Source organism: Propithecus coquereli, unplaced genomic scaffold, assembly GCF_000956105.1.
Source record: "Propithecus coquereli isolate 6110/MARCELLA unplaced genomic scaffold, Pcoq_1.0 Scaffold44, whole genome shotgun sequence".
Classification (NCBI taxonomy): domain Eukaryota; kingdom Metazoa; phylum Chordata; class Mammalia; order Primates; family Indriidae; genus Propithecus; species Propithecus coquereli.
This window is the reverse complement of record NW_012150174.1, coordinates 5229516-5238344: the sequence shown is the minus strand read 5'-3', so window position 1 is coordinate 5238344 and position 8829 is coordinate 5229516. Positions and strand designations below refer to the sequence as shown.

Sequence of the window (8829 nt, the reverse complement as noted above, 5' to 3'; positions counted from 1 at the left end):
ATTATTATTCTGTCACAATTTGTTTATACATTCTATGTTGATGAATATTTAGGTTGTTTCCAGTTTTTGGCTTATGAATTAGGCTACTCTGAACATTCTTGTATAAGTCTTGTATAAGTCGTTTTTGTGGAGATGTGTTTTCATTTCTCTTGGTTAAATACTTATGAGTGAAATCGCTAAGTCATGGAGTAGATATGTATTTAACTTTATAAGAAACCAACAGATACTTTTCAAAGTGGTTATACCAGTTTACACTCCCATCACCAATGCATGAGAGTTCCAGTTGCTCTACATCCTCACCAACATTTGGTGTTGACAGTCTTTTTTATTTTAGCTATATAGTACCTGTGATATTGAATGCCTTTTTGTGTACTTTTGGACATTGCATATCTTATGTGAAGTGTCAGTTCAAGTCTTTTGCTACTTGTAAAATTGGATTGTTGGGTTTTAAAAATTATTGGTTTGGAGGAGTTCTTTATGTTAGTCATGTGCCGCTTAATGACAGGGATATGTTCTGAGAAATACATTTTAGATTTTGTCTGTGTGTGAACATCATAGAGTGTACTTACACAAACCTAAGTGGCATAGACTACAACACACTTAGGCTATATGGCATAGCCTATTGCTCCTAGGCTACAAACCTGTACAGCCTGTTACTGTAGGCAAGTGTAACACAGTAGAAGTATTTGTGTATATAAACATATCTAAACATAGAAAAGGTGCAGTAAATCTTGAAATTTGGTAGTGTAAGTCCTTCAACTTTGTTTTTCTTAAAGATTGCCTTGGCTAATCTAGGATCTTTGTACTTTTATGTAATTTTTAGCTTGTCAATTTCTATTAAAATGACTTAATAGAATTTTGGTTTGGTGTGCACTGTATTCATAGATTAATTTGGGGAGAATTGACATCATAACAATATTGAGTATTTCAAACCGTGAACATGGTATAGTTTTCCATTTATTTGCCTCTTTAGATTTTTTTTCTCGTTTTTTAGTTTTCAGTTGTAGATGTCTTACCCATCTTATATAAGATTTATTCATTGCTTTTTATTTTCTTATCTTATTGTATAAGTGGTGATTAATAAATTTCATTTTCCATTTGTTATTTAGTATATAGAAATATAATAGAAAAGTCTTGGGCTTGTTTCAAATAATCTTACTAAATTTGCTTATTCTTTGTAGCTGGTTATTTGTAGATTCCTTTGTAGATCCTCTTTATGTGTATATAATCATGTTATCTGTGAGTAAAGACAGTTTTACTTCTTTTTGATCTTTATGCTTTCCCACCATATTATTGCCTATTTTCCTGTCTAGAACCTCCTATGTAATGTTGAATAAAAGTGATGGTAGTGGACAATTTTCTTTTCTTTTTAACCTCAGGGGGAAAGTGTTCAGTATTTTACCATTTAGATTGTTGTTAGCTATAGGTGGTTTGTATGTGGTATATTATTATTATTATTGGTAATAGGTAACTTTTATCAAATTTAAAAAGTTCCCTTCTATTTGTAGGTTATTGAGAGTTTTTTTTTTTTAAACGGTGAATGAGTGTTAAATTTTATCAAATACTTTTTCTGCATCTATTGAGATAATCCTAGGATTTCTGTCCTTTATTTTGTTAATGGGGTGAGTTAGTTTGGTTTTTTATTTTTATTTTTATTTTTTTTAGAGATGAAGTCTAGCTATGTTGCCCAGCCTGGAGTACAGTGCCTGTTCACAGGTGCGATCATTGTGCCCTACAGCTTGGAACTCCTGGGCTCCAGCGATCCTCTGCCTCAGCTCTTGAGTAGCTGGGACTACAGGTGCACACCACTGCACCTGGCTATTACTTTGGTTTATTTTTGAACGCTGAATTAACATTGTATTTTTTTTTTTTTTGAGACAGAGTCTCACTGTGTTGCCTGGGCTAGAGTGCTGTGGCGTCATCCTAGCTCACAGCAACCTCAAACTCCTGGGCTCAAGCGATCCTTCTGCCTCAGCCTCCCGAGTAGCTGGGACTACAGGCATGTGCCACCATGCCTGGCTAATTTTTTCTATATATTTTTAGTTGTCCAATTAATTTCTTTCTAATTTTAGTAGAGATGGGGTCTCGCTCTTGCTCAGGCTGGTCTCGAACTCCTGAGCTCAAACAATCCGCCCGCCTCGGCCTCCTGGAGAGCTAGGATTACAGGCGTGAGCCATCGCACCCGGCCTTAACATTGTATTTTTAGAATACAATGAATAGAATACGATTTTTAGAATACAATTAAACCCTATTTGATTATGTGTATTTCTCTTTTTATGTATTGTTGTGTTTGCCTTACTAAATTATTATTTTAATTTTAGAAATTTTCATCTGTGTCATAATTTTCTATCCTTCTTGTGTCCATGGCAGGTACTGGTATTAGGCTTATGCTGGTCTCATGTAATGACTAAGGAAGTGTTTTCTCTTTCACTATTTACTGAAAAAACTGTTAGGATTGGTTTCTGCCACTTTTAATCTGTATGATCATCTCTTTTTTTAGTTTCTGAAGTACTCATCAAAACAGAGTATGGTTATCTTCTTTTACAGTTGAGGAAACTGAAGCTTAGAGAAGTTAAGCATCGTTATTAGGTAGCTGGTGGTTACTGATCTGTATTAAAAACCAGTTCTGTCTTACTTCAAAGCCTTTGCTGCATAAGGGTAACTGGAGGAAAATGACTGAACAGGTGGTCATATGGGGGTCTTAAGAAATACTAGTTTTCTTTTGAAAACTTAGAAAACTTCTTTTGAAAACATACTTCCTGTTGGTCAAAGAAGCACACTCTTGATGAATGCTTCTTAGCTGTTTGTGAGGGTTGTGGCTTAAAGTAGCTAAGCTTCATAATTCTGTTGGCTCTGTCAAATGAAAAGTCCGTCCATTCCCAAACTGAACAAATCAGTTTTATTTTTCTGTGGGAACAAATGGTTACTTGGAATTTACTGGGATTCCTCTTTTTCCAAATCCACGTAGTTCTGGCAAAAATTCTTTGGCTTTGTAAAAGTTAAGATATTTCTTTCCAACCTTGACTGTTTCCAGTATATGATAGGTTAAGGGAGTCAATTCATCTTTTACTGATAGGTCCAAGGAGAAGGGAAAAAGCCTTATACAAGGGAAATATAAGATGATTTTAAAGAAGAATCTAGTACCTTATTTTCTTCCAAGTTCAATCATTCTCCTAAGGGAACTCTTCTTACAATACAAAAAGTTTAACTTTTATCTCATGTGGAAGCATCTTTTCCATCTGTTAAATGACACAGAATACTTGAAAAGCTGTTCCTTATTTGATCATTACCAAAGAATTCAGATTTTCTAACAATTATAATGACTTCTCGTTCGATAGCTATTTCATTTTTTTTTTCTTGAAGATGTATTGGGAATGTTTGGCTCCTTTATGAGTTTTCAGCAAGTTTTAATGTTGTTTAATCACTAAAATTTGTACTGTGCCAATGATATTTTATTTGCTTCATATAAAATCCTCAATAAGTTTGTCTCATTTCCAATTAACGTAATTAGAAAGGCTGGCACCCTTTGAAACAGCTTCTCATTTTTAAAGCATAAAGTGTTTAGTGAAACCTATGAAAGGATAATGTTAGAGAAGGTAGTCCTTTCTAGCTGAAAAATGTTCTGTGTTAATAAAGTCTCAGGATGTTGGAGCTGGAAACTTTTTCAAGAGATCATTTAATCCTTCTGATACTTGTGATATTCCTATCTCAATGGGATTATTTTCTTGACAAATATTGTATTTAATGCTTTTTAAAATCTTTTAATAATTATGGTTAGCTCCAACAATGGAGATTCAAGTTCAGTGTAAGGGAATAGATATGATTTTTAGTCATGAACACATTAAAAGTTAAAGTATTGGCCTGCTGGGATTTTTTCTTCTCTTTAGTTTTGCTAGTAATAGTAGATCTTTATTTGCTGTTCTATAGGTTTAATTGGTTAACATGTGGACTGTAATATTCAGTAAGTTTAGTTATTAGTATAAGAATTAAGAGTTTTATTTGGGTTTTTAGATAAAGCTAGGTATGAATAGACTTAGTAGTTAATTATTTGTGCTGAATAATAAAATATTTGGAAGCTCAATATATTAATGGAATTGCGGTACTTGCTATAGAAGTTGTTTTAAAATTCTGAGATAGAAAAAGAGGAAGTTGATTGATTTTATTATAATAATGCTGTAAAACAAAAAAATTTTAAAAATCAAGATAATCTGTCAAAAATAAGTAGTTAGAAAGGAATATTTGAATGTTAAATTACTGATGAACTGGCAACTTTAATTCTTTGCTTAAGATTAAAATCAAAGTATAACGCTGTAAAAACTAGCATAGAAAAGGGCTACAAGTTTCCCCCATATTTAGGGTATTATTTCTAAAAACATTTGCTGAATAAAAAAAGATTACTAAAATTTCAAATGCAGTTTTTCCTCCAAATGAAGTTTTCCCTTTTTTCTTTTGGTGTTCTTATTTCTAACTTTCAAGTGACAGTAGGTGTGGGAAGCTGTTGCTGGCAAGATCTCCTATTCTAGATGTATCTGGATGTCATTGCTTTCCTTTTCTGTATTTTATCATGGTTGAGTTATTTTGTGGGAACCTGAGAGAATGAAAGGGCAAAAAAGGTCAGCTGGAAAAGTTATGAAACTGAAACTAAAAGTGGTTAACATATATTAGTCAGCTATCAATTACTACTTGTATATTATCTATGATAAATTTTCAATTTGTACTGACTTCTCCTTGCTTTAGGTGCGCTGCTTGTATTATTGATTTTGGTCATTTTGGTTGATCTGAGTGCTTATTATGTGCATAACATTTCTGTGACCATACAGTTCATTGATTGTACTCAGGTGATAATAATTAATTTTAATATTAATTTCATGAAACAGAGACCTTAATCATTCTTACATATGGAGCTTAATCTTCCTCACAAATTTTATTTTGTGTATTGTAGTGGCAAAAATAAATGGATTTGTAGCTCCTTTCCATTTGTATGAATGAGTAGTTTTAACTGTTCTTCTTGTTAAAATTTTCTTAAGTTTTATTGAGTAAGATGGCTAAAATGAGTAGTAAATATTATCTGTATTGTGATTATCTTTAGATTTCAATTACTTACATCATCATTTTACAACTGATAATCAAAGTAGTTTCAAAGTTTGAATATTTTTAACATAAAATTTCTGTTCAATTTTTATACTTTGTTTTTATTTCTTTCAAAGTAATACACGCATATAGTCAACAATCAAATAGTACTAAGACTTAAGATGAAAAATAGTAGTCCTCTTTCTAGTTCTCCCTACTCTCCCATCCACATCCCCAAAGGAAATCATTCCTAATTCTTTTCCTTGTTTTTTAAGGTTATTTAATACTACATAATTTAAAATAATATGGCTCTTCTACTAATTTTTTGACTTAAGCAATTCTCTTATGATAATTGAGTTAGCTCTCTTAGTATCCCTCCCTCCACTCTTTTTTCATTCTTTTACTATAATTATGTCACAATTTTAAAATCTATTTTTGATATTTATACTCTTTGTTTATGGAAGTAATGTTTACTTATCAACTAAGCAGTCCACTTTTCTTATTTTTTTTAGCATCCAGTGTTACTATAATATTAAAAAGTCAAAAGCCATTCTGATTTCTCTCTGGAAGTTTTTAGAATTTCCGTTAACCCTGGTGCTCACAAATTTTGTGATGCTGTACCTTGAGATGTGTCTTTTTTCAATCTTTGTGCTGACATTTTTGGATGTTTTTATTTAGGAGATTCATATCTTTTAATTTTTGGAATCTTTCCTGGTTTTTGGTAAATTCCTGTCTTCCTTTTTTTCAATTATTTCTTTCTGGGCTTCATATTAGTTGGACATTCTATCTCCTAGATAGAATGCCTGATTTTTAAAATCCTTTCCCCTCCCGTAGTCCATCTCTTAATCTTTTTGTCTCATTTTTCTAGTTGGCTTTCACTTCATCTTCCTATCTTCCTACTGAGTTATAAAATTTTGTTACCCTAGTTTTAATTTGTCAGAGGGCTTTCTTATTCTCTGTTCTCATTTTAATATTATGTTTTTGATTCATGGTTGTAACATCTATTCTTTCTTTCTGAGATTATTAATAACAGTTTATTGATGTTATCTTCTGTTCTTCCTCTTCAAATCTTTAATGTGAGCCTGTTAAAGCCAACAAAAGGTTAAATACTGTTTTGTGTATGTTCATTTACCTGCTGAACAAAACAGGATGCAGTGACCATGTTGTTAGACTATTGGAGTGAGTGTAAACAGATGAAAAAGTGCTGAATCAGGCACTCCAGGGCATTGGATATTGTCCTGGAAACAGTTTGTCATATTTGCTAGCAATAACCCAATAATCAACTTTTCTTTCTCCCTCTTTCCTTTCCCTCCCCTTCTTTCCCTTTGATGGTGGCGGTGCAAGTTGAATTTGTACACTGATTTAGGCTCAGGCTTGTGTAAATAGAATTTTAAAAACGTTAAGTTGAATGAAGATGGAAAAATAAAACTATTGCATTACTTAGGGTATATTATATAGTATCTGAAACTAAAAAGGTTAAATAAATGGATTTATCTTTAAGTCCATTTATGTTTTCTTAGCACCTATTATTCATTTAAGAAGATAGACTAAAATTTGCAATTTACTGGATAACCTTGGGTAAATTACTCAAGCTCTGTGTTCCCCAGTTTTTTTCATTTGTAAAATGACAATGATAATTATACAACTTTTATTGGTGGTGTAAGGATTAAATGAGCTAGTGTATTTAAAGTGCTGGTGCATAGTAACTACTCAATAAATGTTTGCATATCATCATCATAGTCATATTCAAAGTGAAATTTCTTCCACATCTGACTGTAGCTATTTGAATGTATGTGTTAATAAGCAATATAATGTATTTTTAAATACTGGAGATATGCCACTTTCAAAGAAACAAAAATGTGGTATTATAAATTTTATTTAGGTCATATATGTAGTTGAATTTTTAAAATTGTACTTATTGTCAATTCATTAGGTGTATGTAATAAACATTTAGATGGAGCAATTCATTTTTAGAGTTTTTGGCTACCTTAATACATTTTAAAATGAGTGTTAAAAACATAGTTGCAGTTTGCATATTATTTTATACTTTGGCATTTTGGCACGTGCCATATTAGAATATATTTCAAACATATGGCAAGATTGATTTCCCCCTTATTCAGTCACCTAGCAAATATTGAGTACCTGCTGTATACCAGGTATTGGGGATATAATAGTGAACAAGACAGTCAAAATCTAAAACTGAGATTTTATTGTTGGGGGAGATACTGGGGAGAGGAGATTGGACAAGACAACACCTAAAAGAAGAAGATAACTTCGATAGTCATAAATGCTGAGGAAAAAACAGGATGATAGGATAGACTGAGCCTGGAAGGATTACTTTAGATTGTGTGGTTATAGAAGGACCTTGTGAGAAGATGACATTTGAGCAGAGACCTGAATGATGAGGAGTCAGTCTTGTGAAGATATGGGGATGGATTTTCCAGTTGGTGGGAACAAGAATGCAACTGCATATTAGATCTCAGGAGCTTGGCATATTTGAATACTTAAAAAGATGAGTATTGCTAAAGCATGGCGATTGGGTGGAAGAGTAATAAAGGAGAGAAGGGCAGAAAGACAGGCAGGGACCTATCTTTCACATATAACCTTGGGAATCATTTCTTACTGAGTCTGTGAAGCCTAATGCTACAAGCAAAGAGAAGTATGGAAAATATGTGGCTAGTATTAACAGCGTAGCTTTTAGGAAACAAAATATGCAAGAAGGTTTTTATTGGGAATTTGGAAGTATAACAAAAGAAATAAATATGAATTTTATAGGCCCTGGGAATAAATCAGGCTTGATTCCTGACTTCTTGTTAGTGAAACATCAAGTTGTAAAAATGTGTTTTGAAAGCAGTAGAGGAGGTAATGTTCACACTACCCTTTCCCTCCTATTAATTCTTTAGACTTTTTCCTTGATATTTTACTGAGAGTGTGGGACAAGTTTTTTTTGTTTTTGTTTTTGTTTTTTTAAATATATATGGTGTTTGAGATGAGGAGGAGCAAGTAATTTAGCTAGAGTTAAACACTCCTTCCTTACTCTTTGGGCAAAATATAAGTAGTATTTGGGTATAATACAGTAACATACAAGACGAGGGACTAGGGAGAGCTGGTTTGGTTAAGAGCACTCATTTAAGTAGATTAGAAAAGTATACCTACTGAGAACCATCTCTTGGAAGATAAGAGTAGGCTATTTTATTTAATCCTCTTGGTTGCTGTGGTTTGGATGTTTGTCCTCCCTAAACGTCAAGTTGAAATTCGGTCCTCAGTGTTGGAGGTGAGGCCTAATGGGAGGTGTTTGAGTTTTGGGGACTGATTGGTCATGAGATTAATGATCTCCCTTGGGGTGAGCGAGTTTTCCTTCTGTTAGTTCCTGCAAGAGCTGGTTGTTAAAAAAAGCCAGCATTCTCCCTTCTCTCTTGATTCCTCTTTTGCCATGTGATCTCTGCACTCTGGCTTCCCTTTGCTTTCCCTTCACCTTTTCCCATGAGTGGAAGCAGCCTGAGGCCCTCACCAGATGCAAATGCCCAATCTAGAATTTTCTAGTCATCAAAATCATAAGCCAAATAAACCTTTTTTTCTTTATAAATTACCCAGCCTCAGATATTCCTTTATAACAACATAAAATGGACTGAGGCATTAGTGAAGTCCTATTATAAATATATATATAAATATGTAAGTATTTTTTTTTGGATACAGGGAGAACTTGAGCCTCAGATATGACATGTTTTCTGTACTTACTGAAATAGTGGGTTAGACATA

At 33.0% G+C, this 8829-nt stretch overlaps 1 protein-coding gene across 1 annotated transcript in view; it reads left to right on the top strand.

Moving 5' to 3' along the window:
* PDE3B (phosphodiesterase 3B, cGMP-inhibited) overlaps nt 1-8829 on the top strand; it is a 162369-nt gene that overhangs the window by 30546 nt on the left and 122994 nt on the right. The window lies entirely within an intron of this gene.